The sequence below is a fragment of the Tachypleus tridentatus genome, chromosome 2 (genome assembly GCF_004210375.1).
Source record: "Tachypleus tridentatus isolate NWPU-2018 chromosome 2, ASM421037v1, whole genome shotgun sequence".
Classification (NCBI taxonomy): Eukaryota; Metazoa; Arthropoda; class Merostomata; order Xiphosura; family Limulidae; genus Tachypleus; species Tachypleus tridentatus.
This window is the reverse complement of record NC_134826.1, coordinates 84,299,770-84,312,509: the sequence shown is the minus strand read 5'-3', so window position 1 is coordinate 84,312,509 and position 12,740 is coordinate 84,299,770. Positions and strand designations below refer to the sequence as shown.

The 12,740-nt window shown below is 35.1% G+C and overlaps 1 protein-coding gene and 1 long non-coding RNA gene across 4 annotated transcripts in view; one reads left to right on the top strand and one right to left on the bottom strand.

Annotated features, from left to right (window-relative positions):
• The window catches only part of LOC143244397 (proton channel OtopLc-like), a 52,877-nt gene extending 44,126 nt beyond the window's left edge, over positions 1-8,751 (bottom strand). Inside the window, exon 1 of the mRNA XM_076488983.1 lies at positions 8,272-8,751. The gene's annotated coding sequence lies outside the window, so the exon portion shown is untranslated. The remainder of the gene's footprint in view (positions 1-8,271) is intronic.
• The window catches only part of LOC143244398 (uncharacterized), a 39,864-nt gene that overhangs the window by 17,986 nt on the left and 9,138 nt on the right, over positions 1-12,740 (top strand). The window contains exon 3 of one of the 3 annotated variants that reach the window (XR_013025047.1): positions 6,844-7,199. The exons of 1 other annotated variant lie outside the window; for it this stretch is intronic. This is a non-coding gene — a long non-coding RNA (uncharacterized LOC143244398). Of the gene's footprint in view, positions 1-6,189; positions 6,407-6,843; positions 7,200-12,740 lie in introns of those variants that run through there. One more of the 3 variants, XR_013025046.1, reaches the window with a different exon arrangement.

Genomic DNA, 12,740 nt, shown 5'->3' with positions numbered 1-12,740 from the left:
AGCCAAGTTTAAAGTTTATAGTTTCGCTAAATAAAGTTTATTTTAAACGGAAGAGTTTTTGGTTTTTGAATTTCGCGCAAAACTACTCGGGGGCGTATCTGCGCTAGCCGTCCCTAATTTAGTAGTGTAAGACTAGAGGGAAGGCAGCTAGTCATCACCACCCACCGCCAACTCTTGGGCTACTCTTTTACCAACGAATAGTGGGATTGAACGTCACTATATAACGCCCCCACGGCTAGGAGGACGAGCATGTTTGTTGCGACCAGGATTCGAACCCGCGACTCTCGGATTACGAGTCGAACGCCTTAACACATCTGGCCATTTAAACGGGAGAGCGGTCAACTAATACAAATTAGGCAAATTCACTTTTTTCTTTTAAAAATAAGTTTAAAAAATAACTATAATAATTTTGCCCAACAATAAATGTTTTAAAAAAGTTAGATGACAAAAACTCTGATTAATCTATTTTAGCTTTCGGTGATGTCATCATGTCTTGTCTCGCGCAAACACTGTTCATTTTAGACTTTACTGTTTGTGTCTGTATGTTTGGAATTAAGCACAAAGCTATTCAATGGACTGTCTTTGTCCTCCCCACCTCGGGTATCGAAACCTGGTTTTTAGCAGGGGGGTTCGATTCCCCTCGGTAGGCTCAGCAGATAGCCCGATGTGGTTTTGCTATAAGAAAATACACACACACATATAGGACGTGAAAAGTTGCTTCTCTTATACGTAATAGTGAAAACACAAGTACGCCCTTAAAAACTAGAAAACACAAAATGTAAAACCGCAAAGTTGCAAGTGTCTCCATATCAACTTAAGAAACCTTCATGTCAGATATGATGAAGATCTCTTCTCTGCAGGAAGTGAGGTAGTGGTAAAAAAAACACACCACAAAAACGCCTATAAAAACATAAAACACAAAATAGGAAAACGTAAGGTTTGTATGTAATCCCCATGGACCCAATAAACCTCTATACCAAATTTGGTTAAGGTCCATTCTTTGAAGTAGTTACATGAACAGACAACAGACAGCATTATTATATTTATATAGATACAACTCAACGTCCGTTCACAGCTCAGACTTTCTTTGAATGCTCATGTCCTGAAAACTAATAATTTATTTTAAGTCATTGCTCAATTCTACTTCCCTAGAAGTCTGTTAATTGGACACAAGTAGATGTCCAAACATCGATGTGGTAAGCTATAAAGTTTTAGCCTTAAGGCAATCTTTCAATCATTACAGTTTACTTAAGATCCCACAGAGGGCGCTGTTTATGTTAAGTAACTGGTAGCTGTCTTGACGCTCGTGATTAAATGAAAGCGTCTATCTGAGGCTGTCTTGGATCCACCAATAAGGATTAATTATTTCGGATATTGGGTGCTATCCGCCCTTAATATTATCAACGGATAAACTAGAAGGAATACATCTAGTTAACATCACTCACTTTCATCTATTGAGAAACTCTAAATGAATAGTCGGTTTAAACCAAGAGCAATTTTTAGTTTTAATCCGAAAAAAAAATTATGTGTTCTTGAGCTGGAGACCTATCGGAAAAAAAAACCAACAACTGTGGTTTGTTACTGTCGTTTGGAAAATATAACAGTTTTTATTTATGTAAGAAATATATTCATAATTTGATTTTCTACCTCGTTATCGACAAGAGGTAATAGCAAATGCACGTGCAATACTATATTTGAATTGCAGTTGGTCATCAAATAATAAAAATACCCAAAAATTAATTTCTACTATACGGTATATTTGTAAAATAAATATGAAAAATTAAAGTAAGTACCATACGATGTACGTATTTTAAATATTAGTATGTTTAATTTAATTTAACGCAAATTTACACTAAAACTATCCGTATTAACTGGCCCTAAGTTGTTTGATATTCATTTGTTTAGCTATGCTATAAAAATAAGAGATATATTCGTCTTGCAAATTCAAATTCCCTTGGCGGAAAACATACTTATGATTTCAATGTATGAATATTTTGCAACAGGGGTCCGCCATGGCTAGGTGCTTAAAGCACTCGACTCGTAATCCGAGGTTCGCGGGTTCGAATTTCCATCACATCAAACATGCTTGCTTTTTCTGCTGCGAGGGTGTTACAATGTGACGCTCAAACTCACTATTCGTTGGTAAAAAAAGTAGCCCAAGAGTTGGCGATAGGTGGTGATGACTCTCTGCCTTTCATCTCGTGTTACACTGCTAAATTAGGGACGGCTAGCGCAGATAGCCCTTGTGTAGCTTTGGGCGAAACTCAAAACAAACCAAAACGATTTTGCAACTGACAGTTTGTTGTATTCCTAAAGTAATCAAGTTTTGATGTCATTGATACTATTTATATAAAACCAAATGTAGTCCTAATACAATCACGTGTTGTACTGTTAATTTACATCAACTGTGATTGTAACGTGACTTGTTGATTTGCATTTTGAAAATCATTTTAATATTACATACTTAACTGTTTCGATTAGTGACACATAAAACGTACAGTAATTTCACTTGTATGTATTAATAGATATATTTACAGTCTCTTGTGCAACTTTTAATTAAAAAAAACACACCAAAATTAGAAAAAAAATGAAATATACATTATATTGTGATATATTTTTAATTTAGTCCACTTTGATCAATAATGATTTTGAGGTGATTGTATAAGAAAAGAAATGTGACTTAGATCGCTGTAGTTGAATACATCGTACTTTTTACCTTCATTATTAAACGTAATGTTTGTATGCTTAATGTAATTTTGAAATCCAGACTAATTCGTGCAATAGTTAAAAATAAAACTAAAAAACGTAATTAATACCAAGGGAAAGCAAGGTGTAAAATGACTCGCGTTTCATTGCTCTCTTCTGAAGACTTCCTAGTGAAAGAAAGTAGTTCAGTGGAACATATGGAATGCAGTTATAAACGTTTGTGGATAAAAAAACTGTTTCCTGATGCATTTCTCTGAGGCTGTTTGTTGTCCTTCTTCAAAAATATAGTTTCAGCACTGAAAAATTTAAAAACTAATAATGTGATGGTTATTTACCTCGTATTTTATTTTATGTTCTTCGTTCATTCCTGCACCAAAATGTTTGTTTGTTTTTATTATAGCAAAACCACATCAGGCTATCGGCTGTGTCCATCGAAGGGAATCGAACCCCTGATTTTAGCATCGTAAATCCATGTACTTACCGCTGTATCAGCGGGGTACGTACCAGAATGAAAAGAGACATCGATAATATTGTTCCCTTTTTCTTTTAAAATACTTTTTTACGTGATTGGTTTGTTTGTTTGTTTTGTTTGTTTTTAATTTCGCACAAAGCTACTCGATATCTGTGCTAGCCGTCCCTAGTGTAAGACTTCATCACTCTTTACTCTTTTACCAAATACCGTCACATTTACACTACGTGATTGGAAAACGTCGCACGCCTTACGCGCTTGGCCATGCCGCCATTACGCCCAGAATCAAACTTTTTCATCTCACGTCATCATATTATTTCTATTCTTCTTTAAATAGCTACTTTATCTCATTAGTAAAATTACTCGAGGTGTATTCTTTATTATTAATAATCATAACAGTACTGAAATTATCGAAAAATTGCTTTATTCGACGATGTGTTAATAATCTCGCACAACCTCACGCGTCGCGAGAAGATACATAGGAAGCCAGCTGGCGTAACAGATCGGAGAAAGTTTTCTTTCTAAATATTACTCACCTGTTACTGAATAATTAGTTCAAGAATATAAAGAGCACGTGATAAAATTACTCCCGTTGACAGCTTAGGAATAACCAGAGCGTAATAATGCGAACAAAATTACTGGTATAGTTCGAAATAATTCTCTCTCTCTCTCTTTTTTTGTCTTTTGAGGAGGAAATATGAAAAGAACAACAATGTGGTTTGAGTGAAATCTGGAAATTCATGTTTAGACTCATTCATTTATTTTCGGCATCACATATAATTTCATCACTGTTCTAACTGCATTTGTTTTGCTTTACTTCAATTGTTCTAGGAAATATCTGGAAATTAAACGCTGTGGAAAAAACAAAAGTCTAGAACTGTATGATAAATATATACATAATAAAATGATGTTGCTTGTTTGTTTGTTTGTTTTTGTTGTTTTTTAGCAAAGCTGCACAAGACTGTTTGCTGTGTTCACCCCGAGAAAACGAGCTCCACATTTTGGCGTTGTAAGTCCGTATAATTATTGCTGTCACACCGGTTAACGTGAAATTATGAACTAACTGCTCTCGTTATAATTATTGTGTAGCTAAAATCCAGGTTACAAGATTTTCTAAACGTGATATCAAGACAAGCAGCTTTATCGGACAAGAATTTTGCAAAAAAAAAAAAAAACACAATTAGATAAAATCAGTTTACAAAATATACTGTTCATTATTCGACTAGTTTCAACGTATGGCATACATCATTTTTAAGGGGATGCTATGAAAATGTTGAACGCGGGACGTCAAGAGTAGGGCCGGCATGGGCTGGTGGTTAGGGTGCTCAACTCGCAATCTGAGGGTCGCAGGTTTGAATCCCTATCCCAAACATACCAGCCCTTTCAGCCTTGAGTACGTTAAAATGTGACAGTCAATTCACCCATTCGTTGGTAAAAGAGTATCCCAAGAGATGACAATAGGTGGTGCTGACTAGCTGCCTTCCCTTTAGTCTTACACTGCGAAATTAGGGACAGCTAGTGTAGATAACCCTCGTGTAGCTTTGTGCAAAATTCAAATACAAAACAAAATGTTTGTTTGTTTAGTTTTAGAGCAATGGTACGTTAGGAAATCGACCCTCGGACTTTGGCACTGTAGGTATGTGGACTTAACGCTGTCCTTCTGGGAGACATTAGAGTCTTGATGGTTTTCAACAGTAAAAAAAACAGTCTACGTTAGTTGGGAGAGTAGATACTTTGATGACTCAGATGCAAGGATGGTGGTCTTATCTGAGGCAAATATATATTAAACTATATATAATTATGCAGATTTTTTAATTATTTCAAGGATAGTTAGTCTGGAGGAATATTTAATCGTGTCTTAATTATCCAGCTCACTAGAACATGTGAAATAATGATGACTTGTATACTAAGTATACTTTATTTCATAAGTAGCGCTCTCTAGCGAGTAATTATGTTAGCGTAATATCCCTGCAAGAGCTAATTGTTTAATGTCCATTTAATGTATTGCTAAACCTTCTTTAGCCACCATCACAATGTTTTATTTACACTGAGAATAGAAACTAAATCTTGCATGTCTAAAAAACAACAAACATGATGGAGCTCAGAGCTGTGTTCGACGCAGGGATCTAGCCCGGAATTCTATCGGTATAAATCCCTAAGCCTACTCTGTAGTCATTTCTTTTTTGATTTATCAATGTCCGTGTGAAATTCTCAAGAAAGTAAATCCTAGAATCATTTGGAAGTGAATCTAAAAGGTTTTGAAATAAGTTTTGATAATAGACGTCTCTTTATTTGTTTTTATAAGACTGAACTGACAGTCACCCAGACCTAACTTTTGAACTACTTCTGTTTGATCGAACAGTGGGATTTTACCGTCACTATTACTGAGTACCCACGGCTACAAAGACTCTTTATCTCGGCATCATATTGCGTACTAGTACCAGCCTGTAATCTTCCCAGGAAGTCAGAGATCAGATTTAAAGGCCTCTCTCTCTCTGCGTTTATTTTTAGTAGGTCAATAGACGGTTGAGCAGGAGTTTAAAGAGTGGCTCCTATTTTGAAAGAAGCTGAAAAGAGTGAAGTCACAGACCTGTTAACCTTACTTCTATAATGAGAAAAATAATATTGTGTGCTTTTCAAAATCATCTAGAGGACTAGATATAATAAAAAACAAACCAAAATTAATTCACGGAAAGAAACTCCTGTTTTAAATTTGTTCAACCTTTTGGAGGATGTTGTCATTACCTGAATGGTGGAAATACTGCGGATATGATGTAATTAGATTTTCGATAAGCTCGTAATGATGTGGTGTTTGTTACACAGAGAGTATCTTAGAAAAGCAAGTTGGTGAGAGTTGTGTAAACACGAGGTAAGTTGATTGTAGGGTGTCTTGGAGAAGGAAAACAAAAATGTAATAATGGAGTCTAATTAGACTTGACCCCTGTAAACCCAAAGGTTAGTGGTTGTGTATTTTTTATTTATTATATTATTTATGTGTGTCGTTTGTCTCTTAGCAAAGGCACATCGGGTTATCTGCTGTGTCTACCGAGGAGAATCGAACCGCTGGTTTTAACGTTGTAACACCGAAGACTTACCGTTGTTCTAGTGGGGAGCTGTTAATATTGACAGAAGAATAATTAATTAATTAGTAAAATCTGCTGATGACACGAAAGTCTTGGATATTCCTATCTGAATTTAGTAAGTTCAAGTGTTACAGAACGAATTGGAACAACCGTATAGTGATAGGTAATGCATTTGTGTTATTATGATTTGAATCACACATTTAATATAATTGAGAACCCAATCAATAGAAAACGATCCACTCAATCTATCAAAACATAGTTACTTTGCAGTTAGTTAGTTGTAAAAATAACGAAATTTTTGAGTATATTTATGCACGTATTAATTACAAGCTAAATTAATGGTTAGGCCTCACTTAGATTAACGTGTACAGTTTTATTATCCTTGTGTAAAATAAAATATTGACTTATTGTTTCAGAAGGTTATTAGGAGGAAAAAAGATTTAAAAGGTGGTATTTTTTAAGTTTATATGGTTATGGTGGCGATTGACATGGTTAAAGCCTATGGTTTGTGTGTTCAATACCCTAAAACAACACTTTAAGTTACAGACGCTCCATTTTATTCTTATGGAGTGTGTTTACTTACAGAATAAGTTGTGAACGGTAGTAATGGCGCTCAACACTTGACTGGAATTTCTGAGAGAGGAATCGTCCTGAAGAGTAAAGTGTGTGTCTGCGTAAAACCAACTCTGAAGGACCAGCTGATGTCTTGTTAACCGCATGTTAACTTGTGAACACTAGGATTTAGAGTCTGTATACATAACTCACAAGGTCAATAATAAATTTTAAATTGTGTTGATTGTTAAAACAAAGGCCTAACATGAACAAGAGGTGTTAGGGCGCCTCACTCGCAATCTGAGGTTCCTGGGTTTAAATACCCGTCTCCTAAATATGCTGCCATCTTATCCGTGGTGGTGTTACAACGTGATGATCAACTGGTAAAAGAGCGGCCCAAGAGTTGGAGGTGGATGGTGTTGACTAGCTACCTCGCCTCCTCTCCAGCTTATCATTAGTCAGTTTAATAAGACTAGCGTACATAGTCCTCATGTAATTTGTTTGTTTGTAATTAAGCACAAAACTACACAATGGGCTTCTGTGCTCGATCAGTCACTGGTATCGAAACCCGGTTTTTTAGCAGTGTGAGTCCTCAAACATTCCATCGTACTGCTGAGGTAGGGGGATGTCTCATATAGTATTGCCAAACCAAATCAAGCCGGTCTTTTGTCTGGCGTTTGAGGTGAACGTTGATATGACTTGAGTTTGTTTAACGAATCAAAAATCCCCTTCCCCGCTGATATTGCGGTGTCTGTACATCACTAGAAACTTGTTTTGATACCAGTGGTGGGCAGAGCACGAATGGCTCATTGTGTAGTTTTGTGCTGAATTCCAAACAAAGTAATCTTTGTAAAAAATAAAGAAATAAAAAGCTTTAAAATAAATTTATGAGAATGTTTATAAGTCTATTCTAAATAAAGAATGTATAAAGAATTATGAAGAAAACTATGTAGTTGGCAAACTATATTTACACATAGAGTTAATCGAAAATTAAAACAAATACATTGGCTTTTGTTCTAGTTGATTTAGAAAAATAACTCAGTCCTTCCTGCACTTGATATTACAACCAATGGTGCATGTAAAAAAAAAGATAATTACATGTTTGATATTCGAAAATATGAACCATCTTATTACACACCCACACACAATGTACAAAAACAACGCAATTCTCTCCCAGTGAAGTCATCGCATAAATAGACATCTCCAAATAAATAAAAATTTATATTTAGTATTCGATGGATAATACACTCGATATTTAGTATTCGATGGATAATACACTCGATATTTATTATTCGATGGATAATACACTTGATTACCCTCACATATGTACAACAAACCTCGTATTTCATCTGTGGTGAATTTCGTTCAGAAATAAACCACTACGAAGAAATTCAAAATCATACTCAGAGTTCGTGACTTTTAATTCAGCTACTCTGGATAAGAAAATAAATTCTTACTTACGTTTTCTAACTCATCTGGAATCGAAACAAAAGTAGAAGATGGCGTTCTGGAAACAAAACGAAGTACTCGACACGCTTCTGGGTTGTCTGACGAAAGTTAAGAGTGTTTTTATTAAGTACGATTGACGAATGAATATAAGTGCTTATTTATAATATTTAAAATACACATTTCGAGTCGAATGAGGTTAGTACGGCCGCTAATAAAGTCCTTAGGAAATTTTAAACCTGATGTGGAAAAGACTTTTTTAACATTTCACAGAGTTGAACCTCAGACATAGGTTTTTCTTAGCCTCACGATTTAAGTCTACAGTTTTGCCGCCAACAAACCCGGAATCAGAACATTTGAAACGACGAATGGTGGAACAACTTTGCAATAATTTAGCGGGAAACTGTTATCAGAGCGCGTCACATCCTAACGTCTGTGTGGTTTGCCTCTCTACTGACTTTTCTAGCGCTCACATATGTACTCAATTTTTCCTTTCGTTTGTGACTGGCTGGAGATATTTTTATACAAAGCGCCCTCTAACACGATTGGTCAATATATTTCATCCTTTTTCCTTTGCTTTTTTTAATGCTAGAGTAGATAAACGAATGCAATGGAAAATGTTTTATTACCCAAATAAAAAAATTGTAGTCTTGATGAAAATGACCTTAGTCAATGACATTAAGCTTAATGTGGTGTGACAAACGTAGGATGTTACATAGGCTTACAGCGTCGTTAACCTACACACACAAACATATATGTACATAAATTTAAATTACTGTTACTATTAGTATTACTATTACAAACCGGGTGAGACATATCTTGTTGGCAAAGGAGTCTAAAGCAGTTAGTTTTATATCACGACGCGAACTAGCAACGGAACACAGGAGACTCACCTTATACCAGAGGACAGTTAAATAACGGGTTCTCATCCTGCTAGAGAACAGTTTTTTTAAACAGTTAAATAACGGGTTCTCATCCTGCTAGAGAACAGTTTTTTTAAACAGTTAAATAACATCATCTTGCTAGAGAACAGTGTTTTAAACAGTTAAATAACAGGTTCTCAATCTGCTAGAGGACAGCGTTTTAAACAGTTAATTAACAGGTTCTCAACCTTCTAGAAGATAGTGTTTTAAACAGTTAAACAACAGGTTCTCATCCCGCTAGAGGACTGTTTTAAACAGTTAAACAAAGACCTCGTTGACACTGAGGTGTGAATAAGTTATATTTTTACCAAACAATTGTTTTGTTTCGTTTTTTTTATATGTTATTTCATGTATAGGCGACCAGGAACTACTAAACCAAGTAGATAAAAACTACTAAACCAAGTAGATAAAAACTACTAAACCAAGTAGATAAAAACTACTAAACCAAGTAGATAAAAACTACTAAACCAAGTAGATAAAAACTACTAAACCAAGTAGATAAAAACTACTAAACCAAGTAGATAAAAAGAAGCTACAGTAACGAAGAGATTTACCAGCAGAAACTTCCTGGAAGCAGATATGAGACGAACGCTCATCATATCTGCCTCACAAAATCCGACAAACCTCGAGATATAAGTGGTAATTACAACCCAACAAAAGTAAAGAACGCAGAGAAACAGTCGTGGTCGTAGTATATTTTTTATTTTTGAAAGTTTTTTATCTCTATTTTTACGAGTCTTGCATTTATTCATTTTCACAAAAGGTATGTTCGCCACGTGGATTATAAAAGGTAACACGTAACCTGTATTTTTTTTGTTGATTCCAGTCTCGACAAACCGGTTTCCTAGATTGTCTAATTCTCGTTCAGAAACCACATCGAGTTCAATACCTATTTCTCTACATATCTACCCATCTATTTACGAGATAATTATATAATTATAATTACTGTTTAACAGGAACAGGGGCAAAGTAGTATATTCTGTGCTTTTGTATCGCTTAAGATTTCTACCTGTTAAGCCAATCAGAAAAAGGAATAAATTGTTGACCAAGTGCTGAGATCAAGTGTTTAGTTACCAGATGGATTTAATTACCTTCTAATTATATAGGTTTCAATATTTTCCTTATCAGCTGTGAGAGAACAAAAGTTAATTGTTTATTGAGTCAGAAGAGACATTAAAAATGTTAATGGTTAGTTTGTATTGGTCATTCTTCAACAGTCCCCTGCTAGTACAGCGATAAATCTACGGATTTACAACGCTAAAATCAGATGTTCGATTCCCTTCGGTCGGTGGACACAGCAGATAGCCCGCTGTGGCTTTGGTAAAAGAAAAAAACACGCAATCCTGGAGAAACAAGAGTCAAAGATATTTGATTAACAATACATCTTTTTACTGACCCCTTTTTGGCACAGTTGTATATAATTAAATATGTATTGATCATTAAGTTTTCTTCTCTTACTTTATAGGTATGTTATTTAAAACAGCCAATGTAGGCATGTATATATATCTATATATACGTGAAAAACATCTTGGTTACTATGTTTGACTGACAGTTTGTGTATATGCGGATTTATAACAATAAAAACAGTAGCTTTGTGCTTAATTTCAAACACATAACACGTTTTATTGAATACAACTTTGAATTTTTTTCCCGCATTACAACGAACAAAATTAATAATTAATAGGAGCTTTAATTATCACGATTCCTGTCATCTAGTGAAAAATACCGTTCTAAATAAATCACCAATGCAATGTTCATGTGCTTTTCTCGATCGATAAACATTATCTTTAGAGTCAGGTTTCATCCACAAAGTTGACGAAGTTATATTAACAATGTTTTTATTGATATATTATTCTAAGTTCCGATATTTTCTTTAAATATAGAAGAGTGAAAACTATAAACAAAAATCAATTCGTATGTATACTAACATACATATATATTTATACTGATGGTGGGATATACTAAGATTTATCAATGTGTGTGGTTTGAATTTCGCGCAAAGCTACTCGAGGGCTATCTGTGTTAGCCATCCCTAATTTAGCAGTGTAAGACTAGAGAGAAGGCAGCTAGTCACCACCACCCACCCCCAACTCTTGGACTACTCTTTTACCAACGAATAGTGGGGTTGACCGTCACATTATAACGCTCCCACGGCTGAAGGGACGAGCATGGTTGGTGTGATGGGGATTCGAACCCGTGAGCCTCGGATTACAAGTCAAGCGCCCTAACCACCTGGCCATGTCAGGCCATGTATGTGTCTGTGTTTATCTATCTTACATCAAAGGCATACAGGAGATCAGTCGGTTTCACTTACCCCTAATGAGATAATTATTTAAAAAATATTTAACGTTTTTATTATACATATACATATACCAAGCACCAACTAAACTGTAACGAAACAATGTTAAAGTCAGAATGTCTGCGGTTATAGTATACAAAAGAATTATGGATAATCGGTCTATCAGATATAATTAAAACAACAATTTAAAAAAATGCAAGTTACAGATTCAATAAAGGGTTAGGAACTTGTGCTACGGCCCACAACGTCACAGATTCCACTACCACCAACTTTCACTCTACACCTTATAGGCACGATAGTTACGCCTAAATAATTTATATTATTTTATTTCTGCTAGTGTAAACACGTACCTGTTGGCGCCCATATCTCTAACAAAATGTATTTTTACATAATGCTGTATGTACATACGTTAATTTTAATTTTTACCATACCCTGTACACTTTAGGCACGTGTATTTTTTTCCTGTATAAATACGTTTTCTATAAGTTAATTTTTTCTTTCGCCGATTGAATGATTTCTACAGGCAGCTGATGAACAGCGTCGGCCAACAGTTCTTGTTAAAACGAATTATAGGAATTGAGCGCCACTCCTAAAATGCACCCATGACTCCATAAAGCGAAACGGGCTTTTGTGGAGCAATGTGACACGAAACATGAGCCTTCCTCGAGTCACGTTCTGGGAATATTTTAACAGTTTGTACCTATTGAGTAATTAATGTTATATATGTTTTTATTTTTTTTTGCTGATTTAACACTAAGATGATCCTACCCGAAAACGTTCGATTCTTCAAACGCTTGTTGAACCATTTAACAGTAAGTATACATGTGTTATAACAGCGGCACTTCTTTTCTATGTTTCGTTTAAATTAATTACTGTACAAACACAACGAGTAACAGATTAGAAAGTTTCCTTTTCATAAGATTTTCCGTGTTGGGTCTTCAGTTTGTTAATTAACTTGTTCAAATGTTTTATTCTCCGCTCTTTAATGACACTCAATACTTTAGGCCTGAAAAAGTATTATTAATGAATGAACTAAAAACTGCTTAAGAAGCGAGAGAGCGAAACAGTAATTTTTACAGAAATTCGTTTGGAAGAACAATAAAGATACCATATACAACCAGGATGTCACAGATACACAAGTGCAATGGGAAACTTATAATTGTGTTTTTGCTTTAGGTAACTGATTATTAATTAAGACGTGTTACTCTTAACTCACGAAAACTGTGAACTATTTGTGTTACGGTACTGGTTGAGTCGAAATT